This window comes from Megalopta genalis, chromosome 13 (assembly GCF_051020955.1).
Source record: "Megalopta genalis isolate 19385.01 chromosome 13, iyMegGena1_principal, whole genome shotgun sequence".
In the NCBI taxonomy this organism is placed as follows: domain Eukaryota; kingdom Metazoa; phylum Arthropoda; class Insecta; order Hymenoptera; family Halictidae; genus Megalopta; species Megalopta genalis.
This window is the reverse complement of record NC_135025.1, coordinates 5,575,996-5,593,401: the sequence shown is the minus strand read 5'-3', so window position 1 is coordinate 5,593,401 and position 17,406 is coordinate 5,575,996. Positions and strand designations below refer to the sequence as shown.

At 48.1% G+C, this 17,406-nt stretch overlaps 1 protein-coding gene and 1 long non-coding RNA gene across 4 annotated transcripts in view; one reads left to right on the top strand and one right to left on the bottom strand.

Moving 5' to 3' along the window:
• The window catches only part of GEFmeso (Guanine nucleotide exchange factor in mesoderm), a 74,014-nt gene that overhangs the window by 41,696 nt on the left and 14,912 nt on the right, over positions 1 to 17,406 (bottom strand). Inside the window, exon 1 of one of the 3 annotated variants that reach the window (XM_033476836.2) lies at positions 3,783 to 4,766. The exons of 1 other annotated variant lie outside the window; for it this stretch is intronic. The gene's annotated coding sequence lies outside the window, so the exon portion shown is untranslated. Of the gene's footprint in view, positions 1 to 1,946; positions 2,564 to 3,782; positions 4,767 to 17,406 lie in introns of those variants that run through there. One more of the 3 variants, XM_076526134.1, reaches the window with a different exon arrangement.
• On the top strand, positions 2,696 to 16,510 carry LOC117224130 (uncharacterized). The gene is made up of 3 exons (XR_004491134.2): positions 2,696 to 3,053; positions 3,448 to 3,560; positions 3,711 to 16,510. It is a non-coding gene; the product is annotated as an uncharacterized LOC117224130 (long non-coding RNA).

Here is a 17,406-nt window from a genome sequence, read left to right as displayed (position 1 = left end):
CAACGATAAAAACGGGACACGAGGCTCGAACAATCGTATCTCCCCTTCCGGAATTGTCCATTTTTCTGCACAATCTGAACGTCGATAACAGAGAAATGAATATCGAACCGTCAACAAATGAATTGAAACTGCGATTTCTGTTATCAGTACGTCATAAATTATCAATATTAAACACACACAAAATAACGTGATTCATTTCTAGAAGACCGCACGCTGTGAAATGTTAAATTCTACTGCTTTTATAAGAGACCGCAGTATTTGGGGCGTGCGCAGTGATGTACCCGCACTTACCCAATTCCCCGCGAGCTGCTTCGTTCGGACGCCGAATGCTCTCGACTTTTCCCAGGTTCCGCGTCGGCAATCAACGGCCGCGATCGAAAGAAAAACGCGGGAGAAAAGTTCATCGGCGAGCGTTTCGAACGCGTGATTCACCGCGGTGAAGTACCTTCGGCTATAGCGCTCGAGTGCCCCGCGCGTGCAACGGCGGCCGCGAGCCGCGATCGTGCAGTCGCCGCAGCGGCGCGCCGCGGCGGCCGGCCGCCAGCCAGAAGAGCTCTCTCGAGCTTTCCCACGCGTCGACTTTTTCCCCCCGTTACCATTTCCAGACGCAAAACGTTCGAGCGATCTCGAAGAATCCTCGTTACACTCGTTACGACGAATTAGGAACGACGAAAAGATCGTTTGGTCAAGGTTATGTCAAGGTTATGTCGAGGATCGACGTCCACGCTGAAAAGCACCGATCGGGAAAACTGCCTAATTTAATCTCGCGAGATCGCGCGCTTTCGTTGACATTGTCTGGAGATATTCTCGAAAGATAACCGGTGAAAGAGAGAGAGAGAGAGAGAGAGAGAGAGAGAGAGAGAGAGAGAGTGAGAGAGAGAGCCCGTGCTCCTGCAGTTAGAGCCGCACCAACGACACGAGTTTCCGACTCTGCTCGCCGAATCGCTTTCGAATAATGTTAAGAGCGCGAAAGAATCTCCCGAAATTCCAAATTACCGGACAGTTGGGCCCGTCTGGGCCTGATCGCGGCTCCTGTTGCAGCACCGGTTGCGAAACGCCTTGTGTTTACGGCCGCGGCTCTTTCGGGCCGGTGCTGTGTAATGTATGCGCGTGAAAGTTTTCGTCTTCGCCGTCGTTGTCATCGTCGTCGTCTTTGTCGTCGTCGCGGGTCGTTAACGTAAATGGCGACTAGCGTCTAATAATGACCTAATACCGTGTCGACGGCCACTAAATTTCAACGTCACCGTCTCGACAGACGTTTCCACGAATTTACATGTACAAGGCTCGTAACAATTGTATCTGCTCTCTCTCCAAATTTGTACATTTCTACTACTATATGTACTATATTATATAATGATATAAATAATAATATAATTATTATATTTGTACGTCGTCGTCGCTTGATTCCCGCGACGCGTCCCAAAATTATGGTATTTCCGACAAATGAGGGATTCCTGAGATGATTCGAAGCAACTTTTTCCTTTACAAAAATTTTCTCCGAGGCATCGTTAACGAGTTATTAACGAAAAACAGTGACCAATGAGGGGTGAATTCGCTCGGCGCTAGGCGACCGGACCAATGGGCGGAACCGAGCTTCGTTGGCTCGGCCGCTTAGCGCCAGTCGAGTGCTCGCGCCTCATTGGTCAGTGTTTTTCGTTAATAACTCGCGAACGATGCCTCGAAAAAAATGTTTGCAAAGGGAAAAGTTACCTCAAATGAGCTCAGGAACCCCTTATTTCCAAATTGCGAGACATTTTTGGGACACCCTGTATTTACAAGCTGAGAGACAATTGCAGACAATTCACTTATAGTCGCCGATAAAGTCGACAACTATAAATATATTAATAATAATATTATATTATAATATATTATATTATATATATATATAATTTTTGTTTATCAGCCGAGGGAGAGAATTTACAACAATCGAAGAGAATTTACTGTACCTCGTTTCTGTCTCCTGGAAACATCATGCCATTGTTCCTCTGCGCTTCAATAGACTCGTCACTTCGCATAACGCGCGCGCACCAGTTCACATACACACTGTTCGGTCTCGTTGGATCGACTGTTGCCGCCTATTTCTCGGAACGTTACACGATTGCAACATCGAACATTTATTCCCGATAATTAATCTCTCTAAACTCGTACCGTAAAACATTCCAAATCGCTGCTTCGATGGGACGCAACACGCCGCGGACGTACGCGAGTAAGGTTATGTCAAGGGCCATCGCTGGCGTCGAAGTTTTCGGCGGACGCGTAGATTTCCGAACGGTTCCCGAAGCTCGCGCGGGAACGACGCCCGACGCTTTCTCCTCGCCGATTTTTCACGTTGTCCGGCGGCGGACACGCGGAAGACGGACGCACGCGTTCCACGAAATTCGCTCGATTGTTGCTCGTTTTGTGAAAGCGCGGATGAATATTGTGTTTCACGGGGGGCCGCGCAGAGGAGGTTGTCTCCGAGGCGCGACTTTGTATCGTGTTTCGTTCGGGACTTAGGCGGCGATCGCGATCCGCCGACAAGAGAACACGCATCCCGGAGAATTTATCGGTGTCCGCGGCGGCCGACAACAAATAGAAAATTGACCCACTCGCGGAACACCGAACGAACGGGTTACGCGAAAGCGGCATGAATGAAACATTAGCCGGCCGACGATTACCATAGACGACGAAGTCGTCCCCCCTGGCACCCGCGGCGTCTGAATATTCATCGAGGACGCGTGCACGCGTTATTAACAATAATAACTAACTGCGCCGCGCGCGGGAACAGCGGAACGGTTGGAACAAGGAACGCGGCGGCGGCACCTTGACGGGTTCGCCCACGGTGCTGCCGTGACAATCGCGCGTATTAATTATGCATCTACGATCGACGAGATCGCATCGGCGGACACAGATGTCCCCACGAGATACGCGGAATTAGTCCGACATCTTTGCGACATTTGCACAACGATTTAATCGATCCAAAAACGCACAATTGGAAATTCGCCGGTTTTACAGTATTGCGTCAAGGTTATGTCATGGTTATCAACGGTGGACGAATTTTACCGATGAACCGCGTACGTACAAATTTTATCGAATTTAATAATAATTACTGAAAGTTTCGTTCCCTTCGTTGTCATATGAGCCGTTTATTTTGAAAGTGCCACAAGTCACTTTGTTTTTAAGTCGATAATATTTAAGGGTTTGCGTTTTAACACGTTTCAAAATATGGATGCTAACTTTCGAGAAGATTTACTTGTGTTTGTTATCTCGGGATACTGATGTTTTTCTCGGTATAAATAATTTCGTATGAACATTAAAAAGTCACCACTTTTCATTACGGTAAAGTGACTTATGCCACTTTCAAAATAAACGGCTGGTATATTAACCAGACACTGGACTACGTAACCTCAGGCACTAGGCCTGTGTAACCTCAAATCACAGATCGTGTCTGTTATATTTTTTTTACAGAGAAAAAGTGCTAATACGAAATTTTATTAATGCAGTCATCTTAAAGATAGAATTTAGCAAAGTATGTTAAATATCAAATTTTCATTGTGGACTGTATTCTGGAAGGGAGCACAGTAAGTAAAGCACAGTAATTGTCCATTTCTGTTTGCAAAATTATTGTTATCAGGGATTATCACGGATGATTATTATTATTATTATTATTTATTATTATTATCATTATTTATTATTATTATTATTATTATCATTATTATTATTATTATTAGGGAAAATTTACTCTACTTCGATCGCTTCAAACTCCTACACAACAACGACAGAGGCGTTGGAGACACGCTTACCCTTAAACCGCCGAAAAACTCATCCCCTGGATCGCACGTCGTCGATCCGTTCGTCGTCCTGTAATCCCAACGACTCCAAGTAGGGGAACCAAAATTCGGTAGTCTCGTCGAGTGGATTCACTGGGCCGATCTAAAGCATCGTAGCACGTTCAGGAAGCGGCGAATCGTTCACTATTGCGACCACTGGCTCTCCGACACGGCGTAGGAGCTTTCAGAGATCGCGCGGCGGTATACGCGACACGGTGCTGGACGCGGGTATCTCGATGGAGATCAAGAGTCTCGGAAGAGTCCGGCGAGAAGGCGGAGGCCCCGAGGCGTGGATCCGAGAAGAATCACGGAAAAGAGACACGCTCGGCTAGACGTCGCGGTAAACACTGGCGGAGGATGCACCGGAGCAAAGCGGGAGAGTTCTAGCTTGGCGGAGAGGCCTCGGGCACTCGCAAGGTTCACGTGGGACAGACAGGAATACCACCGCGGAGCCACGGGGTGCGGTCTCGTTTCGTCGCGGCGCACAACTTTTCTGTCTCCTCGCTCGGATACGAGTAGAAGAACCGGTCCAAGCAGAACCGTGTCCGGCGGGTCCGCGCAGATCGACGGAGGATCGATGAATCGTGGCCTGATCGCGATCGGGGATCAGCTGCTCTGCCTGCTGTCATTGCACCCGTGACGATGTTGCTTCTCGTGCTAAGGTTGTAACGCGATACCGTGCCGTTCCCGGTCCGGTCGCATGTTCTTTCATCGATTTCGGATCGGCAGAGACACAGAGATATCGGATATTCATTGATATTTTTATGTTTATCGAAGCGATCACGCGACCGTGATCGAGTTATTTCGTTCACCCTGTAGATTGCCTATTACTCGATCCACGAATAGCCTAAATTAATACGATTTGCGTCGTGTTTCGGCTCATTTTGATCGGGAGAATCTCCGCTGTTTATCGATGCTGCAATTATAGAGATAAGACGACTATTAATGAGAACGATACTTTGTTTATTGCACATTTAGTTTCTACTGTGCGAGGGCGCTACATTCGCCCATTCGAACCAAACAGTATTCTCTTTTTCATTCGTGCATATCATCGAAAACGAGTAAAATGTACAAAGTGATGAATTTATTTTGGTCACCCGGTGTACAGTAGTAAGCTGTTCCATAAACGTAGTCCGATTCGCGCCGTGTTTGGACTCATTTTAATCAGAAAAATCTCAGCTCTCCTTTGGTGCTAGAATTATATCGCTACAGATTGTCAGCAACTATAAAAACGAGCCGCGAGGCTCGAATAATCGCATCTGCTCTTCGCAAATTGTCCAACCGAGCGTCAATTAGGAAGAACTTACCGCGCACGTATTCAATCGTACCGAGAATTACGTGACACGCGTCGCGGCAACGCGAACGCCGGACCGGACCAGGAACGGCACGTGTATCAATCCAGAACGACCGAGCCGTGGCAGTGAGCCCCGGAGGGCAATCGCGGGACAATCTCGGCATCCGAGTCGGATCAATTTGTCATATAATTGGTGCGCGTGCCCGCGCGATTTCTCCGGTCCCGATCGGGCCCGCCGGTATTCCGCGCGGGCCCGATCGGGGCCCCCTCCCTGCACGTGGGAGGCGAAACGGACGCGATCCTAGAGCGGCGGCAGTGGCGTAACCGGTAAACAAACTCGGGAAAGAAGGACACCGTACCGAATAAACCTGTTCGGCTCGGGGTTCTGGCTCGTTTCGGCTCGGCTCGCTCGTTATCGGCGAAACGCGAGACGGGTTATTAAAAGCGATCGCTTTATGCGCGCGGTCGCGCGAGATGAGACGAGGCGACCCTCGCGCGATCCTGTTCGCCGTTTCCATTCCTTCCTCGGACAACCGCGCCGATTATGACTCTTGGATCTCGTCCCGAGTTATTAGCAACCCTCCGAACGGCTCCCGCTCCCTGCGCTCTCTCTCTCTCTCTCTCTCTCTCTCTCTCTCTCTCTCGTAAGCTGAATTCTCTCTCTTTCTCTCTCTCGTAAGCTGAAATCTCTCTCTCTCCCTCTTTCGAGCTGTTATCTTGTTCATTTCTCTCTCTCTCTCTCTCTCTCGTAAGCTGAAGTCTCTCTCTCTCTCCCTCTCTCTCGTAATCTGAATTCTCTCTCTCTCTCTCTCTCTCTCTCTCTCTCTCTCATAAGCAGTATTCTCTCTCTCTCGTAAGCTGATTTCTGTCTGTCTGTCTCTCTCTCTCTCTCTCTCTCTCTCTCTCTCTCTCATAAGCTCTCGAAATTGACTCGTCCTTCGGCCGTCGTCAGCCGATCGGAGTCGTCGAAACGTTCGCGACGGGAGCGATCCTTCGCGGATCCTTCGATCCTACTTTCGCATCGTCGTCGAGCAGCGGCGTCGACCGAAACGGAAGTTGTTCTCCGAAGAGAACCGCCGCAGCCCGCGGTGCAAAAGGACAGCGGCGCTGACCGAGAAAGAAGCGAAAGAAAACGACGACGGTCCCCGGGCGGAATAGAAAGGAAAGAGATACGCGGCGGTCGATTGTGTTGCGACGTGTCGGTAAACCGAGCAAGATGGCCGGTCGGGCGGAGCAGAGGGACCGTTAGGCGAATCTTTCTTCGCGAGGGAAGAAGGAAGGCGGCTGATGCCCAGCGCGTCTTCCTAAGAGACTCCGGCGCATCGAATCGTCCGCACATTAACGCAGGAAATCGAGCGGCCCCCGTTGCGGTTTCCTGGGAAAACCGTACGCGCGCCGCGAAAAATCCCGGACATGCATGCCGGATTGATTTCTCCGGCGCTCTTATAGGAAACGAATCAACCCTCTGCGCCCGTTCCTGACCGAACCTTACGTAAACCGCCGCTTCGATCGCTCGTTTAGCCACCGTTCCTCGCGATCGATCCGAGGAACCCGCCGTTTCCGGATTGCGAGACACTTTTGGAACACCCTGTATGCGGCGGCCGTACCCACGGGTCGCATACAGTAATGTCTCCCTAAATGACGCTCAGATTGTGGAGAAAAATGGACAATTCGAGGAAGAGGAGATAACGATTAATTTGAGTCTTGCGCCTTGTTGTTATAATTACCGATTCTCGACAACTATAAAAACGAGGCGGCAAGACTCGAATAATCGTATCTCTTCTTCCCAAATTGTCCATTTTTCTGCACGATCTGAGCGTCAGTTAGGGAGACATTACTCTATATGCGGCGCTCGGCGCGAAAGGGTTAAAAAGACGAGGTGACTTTAATTTCTTCTAAAATTAATTAATTATATATAATTATATTATATAGTTATAATATATAATTAATATTAATAATTATGTTAATAATATTATATATTTATTATTATTTATTATTATTATATATATTATATATAATTATATTATTAATAATTAATTTCGTCTAAATCTTTTTACATCGATGTTTATAGAAGATCGAGCGCTAATCGATTCTTTCGGACAGCGAATTCGTCGATCGGAACTTGCTATATCGGCGCAGCCTGTCGCGGGCGCGTCGGTTATAGTCCGCGAATGCGAGTTTAGGATAACAAAGAAACATTCGGGGGTAGCGAGTGCTCGCGCGCGCGCGCGCCAGATATCGGAACGTAATATTCCGTCGTTGTTTCTCTGTTCGGGGACGAAGATTTTCTGATTAACCGTCGCCTCCACGACCTGACATATATTTCCGTCTATTAATAGTCGGCGCACTGAGATCGGACTATTCACCAGCGGTCTGTGAAAACGAGGGATCCAGATGCGCCTCGGGCTTCATTGATCCCACGATTTAGATACCGCTCCGTGGTATTAAGAAATATCGAATACGTGTCGCATCCGAGATATGCCAATGATCTTTCGCGATCAATGGCTTAATATTATGAAATTATAATATATAATATAAAATTAATATACAGGTGTCTCAATATTATGGTACTTCCGGGAAACGAGGGGTTCCTGTGATCATTTGCAGCAACTTTTTCCTCGGCGAAAATGTTCTACGAGGCTTCGTTCGAGGGAAAAGGTGTCCCGTACGCGAGAATTTACGCGCCGGAAATTTAACCGTGCACTGCTCTAGGCCAGAAAACGGCGAACGTTACCACACCGCGCCGGTAAATAGGGAGCGTGCAGAGGCTGCCAAGCCCATTGACCAGCCGTCGAATGACAGTTTTTCTCGTGGTGCCCACTTTCCACCCATATAATCCGCGGGACATGGACGCAATACCGGCGCGACGGTGCCCACGCGGTATTAAATAACATTTTTTACCGAAAAGCTCCGCCGGACGTTCGCGCGTTTCGACTGCCTCTGTCCCGGCAGCATTGTGGTATTAACGTGCCTCGAACGATAGAAAACTGTTCCCTTTAAACCTGCCGAACGAATAAGTTGTTACTTCCCTGTAGACTGTAAAAAACGAAACTGCCGCATCGTTGACTTTTCTCAAACGAAAGTCCACTTTCCACTTCGTTTTTAAGCAGTCAGCTGTTGCGCCTCCTTTTCAGAGCGCGCTACCTATACAAGGTGTCGCAATGTTATGGCACTTCCGGGAAATGAGAGGTTCCTGAGATCATTTGAAGCAACTTTTTCCTTAACGAAAATGTTCTACGAGGCTTCGTTTACGAGTTATCAGCGAAAAACAGTGACCAATGAGAGGCGAGCTCGGCTGGCACGCGGCGGCCGAGCCAACGAGCGCGCGGAGCTCGGTTCCGCCCATCGGCCCGGTCGCCTAGCGCCGAGCGAACTCGCCCCTCATTGGACACTGTTTTTTCGTTAATAACTCGTGAACGATGCCTCGGAGAAAATTTTTGTAAAGGAAAAAGTTGCTTCGAATCACCTAAGGAATCCCTCGGTTGTCAGAAATACCATAATTTTGGGACGCGTCGCGGGAATCAAGCGACGACTAGCGTCGTCGACGACATTGTCGTGTCTTTATTTACAATTTGTCTTCCTCCCACGCGGTAAAGGGCACGGCTTCCGTTCGCTCCTGTTACTGTCCCACGCGACGACAGAAGAAAAGAACTCGGTTGCCACAAATACCGCGCGCGTTTCTCGCACGACCCGCCGCGCGTTCTCTCACGGGAAGAAACTAATATCGGCGCGGAAGGGTTCGGAAACAGGCGCGAAGAACTCGCCTCAAAGAGCCCGGCCCCGTTTCGTCGGGGCATCGGGAGACCCTGGGAGGTCGCGTTAAATTCCGTCGAGCGGAAAGCAAGCTCAAAGGAACCGCGACGGACAAAATGCACGATCGTGCGAGGGCTCGCTAAGCTCTCGGCAAGCTCAACGAATCTTCTCGGGCCTTCCATCGATTCCGCGCGCGAAACGGTAATCGAGAAGCTCGCCGGTCCTTGGACGCGCGGATTCCCCGAACTGCATACAGTAATGTCTCTCTAATTGACGCTCGGATTGTCCACGAAAGTGGACGATTTTGGATATATTATAGGCTCTAGGCTTCAGTTTCTAGGCTCTGGACTTCGGTCTCTAGGCACCTAAGCTCCAGTCTTTATGCTCTAGGCTTTAGTCTCTAGATTCTTAGGTTCTAGGCTCTAGTCTCTAGGCTCCTAGGTTCTAAGCTTCAGTCTCTGGGCTCCTAGGCTCCAGTCTTTAGGCACTAGATTTCAGTCTCTAGGCTCTAGACTTTAGTCTTTAGGTTCTAGACTTCAGTCTTTAGGTTCTAGACTTCACTTTCTAGGCTCCTAGGCTCTAATCAATAGGTTCCTAGGCTCTAGACTCCAGTCTCTAGGTTCCTAGGCTCTCTAGGCTCCAATCTCTAGGCAATAGATTTCAGTTTCTAGACTCTAGACTTCAGTCTTTAGGTTCTAGACTTCAGTTTCTAGGCTCCTAGGCTCCAATCTCTAGGTTCCTAGGCTCCAATCTCTAGGTTCCTAGGCTCTAGACTCCAGTCTCTAGGTTCCTAGGCTCTCTAGGCTCCAGTCTCTAGGCACTAGGTTTCAGTCTCTAGGCTCTAGACTTCAGCGCTTAGGTTCTAGACTTCAGTTTCTAGGCTCCTAGGATCCAGTCTCTAGGCTTTAAGCTTCAGTCTCTAGATTCCTAGACTCTCTGCTCTAGGCTCCCAGGAGCCTAGTTTATTCGAAAATTGGGCTTTAATCTCTCCAGACTTTAGTCTTTGGACTTCAATCTCTAAGCTCTATGCACCAGGTCTATGTAAATAGCTACAGTAATGTCTCTTTAATTTGACGCTCGGATTGTCCACAAAAATGGACAATTTTGAAAGAGCAGATACGATTGTTCGAGCCTCGTGGCTCGTTTTTTATGGCTGTCGATTGTCAACGGCTATAAAGACCGAGTCGCGAGGCTCGAACGATCGCGTCTCCTCTTCCCAAACTGTTCATTTTCGTGCATAATAATCTGAGCGTCAGTATGGGAGACATTACTGTAGTTTCGAGGAAACGCGACGCTCGAATAAGATATTCTTTGTTCAACCCCGGGTTCACAAGGGGGGGCCGTGCGTGCTGTCGCTTTGCTTCGCTAATTATCGCGGCTCGGTTCAGTGTAGCAGAACGCGCGCGCGTAGGACGCCTCGTAACTCGTAACTAATACGCGCGGCCAACCGACCAGCCGACCGACCGACCGACCGCCTAAGCGGCTTATGTTTTCCATCGACACCGTGAAATGTACCAACGACTTCATTTCAATTTTAAATATCACCGCGCCGGCCACCGATACATCCGCCGGCATTATTTCGATCGCCGGACCGAAAATGCTCTGTTTATTCCAGGGTATAGTCTGTGAGTCATGTTCGTTAGCAGCCATAAGCGGTGTCGCGATGCTGTTTCGAAAGCGATCTCGATTTCCCGAGAAGTTCCCCAGAAATAGGGCAAGCGTTCGTATTAAAGTCGCGGTTTCTCGACGAAGGCGAACTTTTTAACGGAGAAAATTAGAGCTTTTACGCCAATGAATCGACATCTCGAGCTATGCGGTAATGTCTCCCTTACTGACGCTCAGATTTCCTGCACAGAAATGGACAATATGGGAAGAGCAATAAGCGGTCTCGATTTCCCGAATTTCCCTAGAATTAGGGCAAGCGTTGATATTAACCGCGGTTTCTCGGCGAAGGCGAACTTTTTAACGGAGAAAATTAGAGCTTTTACGCCAATGAATCGGTATCTCGAGCTGTACGGTAATGTCTCCCTTACTGACGCTCAGATTTTCTGCACAGAAATGGACAATTTGGGAAGAGCCACAAGCGGTCTCGATTTCCCGAAATTCCCTAGAATTAGGGCAAGCGTTGATATTAACCGCGGTTTCTCGGCGAAGGCGAACTTTTTAACGGAGAAAATTAGGGCTTTTACGCCAATAAATCGACATCTCGAGCTATACGGTAATGTCTCCCTTACTGACGCTCAGATTTTCTGCACAGAAATGGACAATTTGGGAAGAGCCACAAGCGGTCTCGATTTCCCGAAATTCCCTAGAATTAGGGCAAGCGTTGATATTAACCGCGGTTTCTCGACGAAGGCGAACTTTTTAACGGAGAAAATTAGAGCTTTTACGCCAATGAATCGGTATCTCGAGCTATGCGGTAATGTCTCCCTTACTGACGCTCAGATTTTCTGCACAGAAATGGACAAATTTGGGAAGAGCCACAAGCGGTCTCGATTTCCCGAAATTTCCTAGAATTAGGGCAAGCGTTGATATTAACCGCGGTTTCTCGACGAAGGCGAACTTTTTAACGGAGAAAATTAGAGCTTTTACGCCAATGAATCGGCATCTCGAGCTATACGGTAATGTCTCCCTTACTGACGCACAGATTTTCTGCACAGAAATGGACAATATGGGAAGAGCCATAAGCGGTCTCGATTTCCCGAAATTCCCTAGAATTAGGGCAAGCGTTGATATTAACCGCGGTTTCTCGACGAAGGCGAACTTTTTAACGGAGAAAATTAGAGCTTTTACGCCAATGAATCGGTATCTCGAGCTGTACAGTAATGTCTCCCTTACTGACGCTCAGATTTTCTGCACAGAAATGGACAATTTGGGAATAGGAGATACGATTGTTCGAGCCTTGCAACTCGTTTCTATAATTTTTGACAATTGAGAACCATAAAAAACGAGCCACAAGGCTCGAACAATCGTATCTCCTGTACCGAAATTGTCCATTTTTGTGGACGATCTGAGCGTCAATTAGAGAGACATTACTCTATATCTGTTATGTGTTCTTTAACTTGAATATTTATTTCATAAATTGTCGATATTAAACGTATACAAAATTATGAGATTCATTTTTAGAAGATCACACACTGACAAGTGTTTTATCGCTTTTTTATATCGACTTTAGCGCAGTATTTGGGACGCCCGCAGTAATACCCGCCCTTATCCTAACAACACCCAGCTTTTCTGTCCGACTTGAAACGTCGTAGAAGATCACACAGGGCGAAATGTTTTAATCGCTCTTTTATATCGACTTTACCGCAGTATTTGGGACGTCCGCAGTAATACCCGCCCTTATAACATCCAGCTTTTCTGTCCGATTCGTTTGAAATGTCGAGCGGACGTTCGTCCTCGTAAATTCCTCGAGAGGATCCCAGCAATCGTGTTCGGAACGGACCGCGAAGGATCGAAGAACGATCGCCGTCGCGAAAATAAATTCGTTCTCCCCTCTCGGCGGGGTAATTGCACGGCAGCAGGATAATTGAATAGCGCGCCGAGGGGTGCAAATAAATTAAACAATCCGTAGAAATCGACGTGGTACACAATTACCCGCGCATGCCTGATTTAGAGGCGCTCGTTATCCGGCCAACTCTTTCTCTCTTTCTTTCTCTCTCGCTCTCTTCCCGTATGCCCGTGTGTGTCCGTCTGTCTGGCTGGCTGTGCGCGCGTGTACGCACGGCAAATTTACCTGTCGGGAACTGGGCGTATTGACCGGCGAGGATCGCGATCCTGCATCCCGTGTTCTCCCTTCGGGTGATCCCAATAATTGGCTTGTCGTTGATACGTCGCTCGGCGCCCGGCACAATCGCTCCGAACGAATTAGACTGCTCTATCAACGGACGGAAGTCTCTGTCGGTCGCTATCGCCGTCGATGTTTACGGAAATTCGCGTCTTCGCGCTGAATCGCGCGGCCCAGCGAGCAGAAAACGCTTTCGCAGCGTTCGACGAGCTCGATCCTCGACGTTATTCGTCCAGATCGGTCGTCGGCGAATCGAAAACGATGGTTTCGAAGAAACCGGAACAACGGATCCAAGAGAACGCGCGCCAGTCGGTCGCTAACGCAGTTGCCAGGAAATTGATGGCGCGCGCGCGCGGCTCGGCGGACGTCGCGACCCCCGCGCGCGATCGTCGACGACAATCGATCGTGAACAATTTGGGAAGATACGATTAACCGAGCCTCGCGTGGTAAAAGCTGAATGTGCGATAAAAAAAATTTCATTCGTAGTAATAGTCGTCTTATCTCCGTAATTGCGGCATCGATGGATAGAGGAGATTCTCCCGATTAAAATGAGCCCAAACACGACGCAGATCGGATTAATTTGAGCTATTCGTGGATCGTGTGATAGGCGATCTACTGGGTGAACAAAATAACTCGATCGCTTCGAGTATTCTAATTGTTATTACTCTGAAGAAACGGCGATGCAAACGTATGTTTCGATGACTAATTATGGGTCGTTGAATGGACGTTCACCTCAGCTATTACATCATAATGACCGTTTCAAAAAAACATCGGTGAATTAAAATTGCAAAAAGCAGGTTAGATTAAATTTTTCCTTTATCGTTACATTCGCCCGTTCGAACCGAACAGCACTCTCTTTGTCATTCGCGCGTATCGTCAAAATATATGCAAAGCAATCTACGCGAAGCGATGAATTTATTTCGGTCACCCGGTGCACAGCGGTAAGCTGTTCTATAAACCTAGTCCGATTTACATCGTGTTTGGACTCGTTTTAATCAGAAAAATCACAGCTCTCCGTTGGTGCTGCAATTATAAAAGTAAGACGAAGGTTACTGAAATGAAAATTCTCTTTCCTGTTCTGTTCACCGTGTCCAATCACGGTGTCCTATTATCGTAAATACGTCCACGTCCTTTCGTTTCCCTGCAGTCGTTCTCTATCCTTGTCCACCGGCGAGGAAACCTCGGAATCCGATACGCGACGGCTTTAATTAAACTTTGCACAAGCGAACCGTGCGCATTCGTAGAAAAAAGGTAATCGGTAGACCGCGCATCTAAAGGCGGTGATCGAACCTTTTATCCGAACCGGTTCTTCTATTTAAGGATTTATAAATCACGAACGATGGAAGCTGTCTAAAAAAAATAGATCGAATATATTATATCGTATTTTTCGAGCAAAATAAATCTATGCAAAATTTCTCAAAGAATCCACGTTTTCCACGTATTCGTAAAAACGAGGATCTTGTTCTCAACAATTTTTTTCGCTCGAACTTAAAAATTTCTATACATAGAAAAGCTGAAATAATTCAAATAAAATAAATGATCTTGAAATGAAATTAAATGAAATAAAACTCTGTTTTCCTATAGAAAAACTGAAATAATTCAAATAAAATAAATGATCTTGAAATGAAATTAAATAAAAGAAAATTCAGTTTTTCTATACACAGAAAAACTGAAATAATTCGAATAAAATAAATGATTTCGAAATGAAATCGAATAAAATAAAATGGGATAATTTTAAATAAAACTAAAATCATAAATATTACGATCGAATTCTTAGCAATGTTCATGCAACCCTTGTGCAAAAATTTCGTGTAAAACATGGCGTATCGGTCATCGGGGTTCGAACGTAAGATAAAGGCCCGCCGGACTCGAGAGAACCCTGGTGGGACTTCCCCCACCACTCGGCCACTCTCCGACGGCGTCTGGGTCCTATGAACCGAAACGTTCGGATTTCGCGTAAATTTAACCGTGCACCGGCGCGGCGTAAAATCGGTCGAACGTTTTCCGAGCACAAGCTCTCGATCAATTTGCAGCGCGCGCGAGAGAGAGCTTTACGGCCCCGCGGAGTTACGAGCGCGCGGCGTCGGTGATTTCAATGCGTGGTAATGCCATCGTAAAGGCTCCGCGTCCCGTGTACCCTTATTAGAGCGAACGCGTGCGCCGCTAATGCGTACAGCACACGGACAGAAAAGTGTCCCGACGTGCACGATTTACGGGTTCATTCACACTCTGGCAGTCTAGCTGCATATTAGGACCGACGCGACGTGGACGTAAACGACGCGACGCGACGATGCAAACGCTCCGCTCCGCTCCGCGCCTCTCCGCTCCGTTTCTCCGCGCGCAGAAACGCCGCTCTATTCCACGGCGCGGCAGACACAATGGAGGAGAGTGGCCTTCTCGTCAGGCTTTAATCCCGGGCGATTAAGCGCCGCGTGGATACAATGCGATTTATCCGGCGGGGCCGCGCATAACGAACGCAAATGGGCCTAATTTGAAATTGAAATGGTCTTCCTCAACCGTGTTCTCCTCCTCGTTCCTGGAAATAAATCTGCGCTGCGGTCTAATTTCGCGATCAACCCTTTGCTCGCCGGAAGATCAAGGATGCGCGATTTGCAGAAACGCGCGCGATCGCGAAGTCGACGGTGAAAAAAACACGGTTTCCACGAGGATCGGTGACGCAAACGCGTCGCCGCGGCGTTCCGCGTGTTTTGACGGAACGTCACGCAATGTTTCGCGGACCACGCAGAAACCGTGGCCGGCTCGGACGTGACAGTTTTCGACGGCGGATAACAAATTGCAAAAGTAACGAGCTAAACGTTGCTCGTTCGACTGCTCCACATATTTGTCGCGTTAGTCAGACACGGCCGCGCGGCGCGGCGCAGCGCGGCGGCGGAGAACACGCACGCGGGCCCGCTCGGACAGATAAAGGGTATACGCGGCCCGTGATAAATCCCTCGATGCATTTACACGCGCCGATACCCGACACGAGAACCTTCCTGACCGTAACCACCGTGCCACCGGCGGGCCGATTTCGATCGTCAAACGAACACGAATAGCTCGGCTGAAAAATTCGCTCGCGAACGATTTCTTAACCGGAGACGATGATCTTATCTGGCCGCGACAACGCTCGACAAATTCGAAAACGCCCGAGGATATATGGCGGAGGGTGTTGCGACAGCGACGCGGGTAAATTCGCGCGAGATTCGTGCGCTGAAATTTGCCTGGTACCACTTCTTTTTTTATCGTCGCAGTGACTCGAGATCGGCGTGGCTTTGTCGCGCGAAAAAACACCGGTCACCGATGCACGCCGATTTTTTTAAGACAGTTAGCCACGGTTTAATAGACTCACTGAATCATTTAATCGCATTTCGAAGCCGGCTCTTCTGTCTAAGCGCTTGCACAGTCATTTTTGCCGGAAATGCTGAATTTCGGGAGAACTTTTTTTCATTAACTTTCATTTGTTTCATTAACTTTCATCGTATTTTTATAGCGATAGTCCCGATGGATAGCTGAGATTTTTCTGATTAGAATGAGTCCAAACACGGTGTAAATCGGACTATGTTTATGGAACAGCTTACTACTGTACACCGGGTGACCGAAATAGATTCATCACTTTGGATATTTTACTCGTTTTTCGATGATATGCACAAATGGCAGAGGGAATACTGTTTGGTTCGAATGGGCGAATGTAACAATGAACGAAATATTTTATCTTAAAGACCTACTTTTTGCGATTTTAATTCATCGATGTTTTTTGAAACGATAGCACATATTTTTGTCATTGCGATGTAATAGCTGAGGTCAATATCCATCCAACATACTTTGCGTTATCGTTTCTTCAAAATAATAAAAACTAGGATACCCGAATCGATCGAGTCATTTAGTTCACCCTGTAGATTGCCCATCGCTTGATCCACGAACAGCTCAAATTAATCCGATTTGCGTCGTGTTTGGGCTCATTTTAATCAGAAAAATCTCCTCTATCCAACGATGCTACAATCAGAGGTAAGACGATTATTACTAAGAATGAAATTTTCTTTATTGCACATTTAAACTTTTACCGTGCGAAAAGTTCCTTTAAACGCCGAAGCGCGACCACCGTCGCTCGAATTACCACATCTGCTTCGCTTTCGCTCGCGTGGAGTCACTTTTCGGATGAAAGTTGCGCCCCGTACGCGAGAATTTACAAGCCAGCTTCCGCGTGAATTTAACCGTGCGCTACTGTAGAAGACAGAGAAGCGATCATCGTCGTCGACTCGTTAGCGACTTTGGCGGCGTTAGAACCGAGACAATGGGAATCTTAGAAAATGGATCTGGTTTGGGGGGGGGGGGCTGAAGGGGTGGCACACCAGGCGAGCTCTTCCTACCAGCCGGTGAATTTTTCCCTCATTAACGGCATCACCGGGCCGATCGGCGCGGTGTAAACGAACCTTTATCTGAATCCAAGCCCCTCGGCGCTCGGCACGTGTTACATATAAGGGAATCGTAACGAGTAACGACATTAGGCATCGACGAAGCGGTTATGTACGTGGCAACGGCGGCCAGGCCTGCCGCTGGAACCCCTCGCGTGGAGAAGCGGAGATCCGGTTTGATCGGCCATATTGGATACACAAGAGTCAATTGTGGACTCGCGAGGAGCGTGGGTCGCCCGGCTGACCCGATCGGGACACATCGGGACAGCTTTTTTCGCCGATTCGCCACCCTTCGCGACCGCTCGCCTAACTGTTCACCGATCGACACGGTGTCGCCTCGTTTATTCGTGC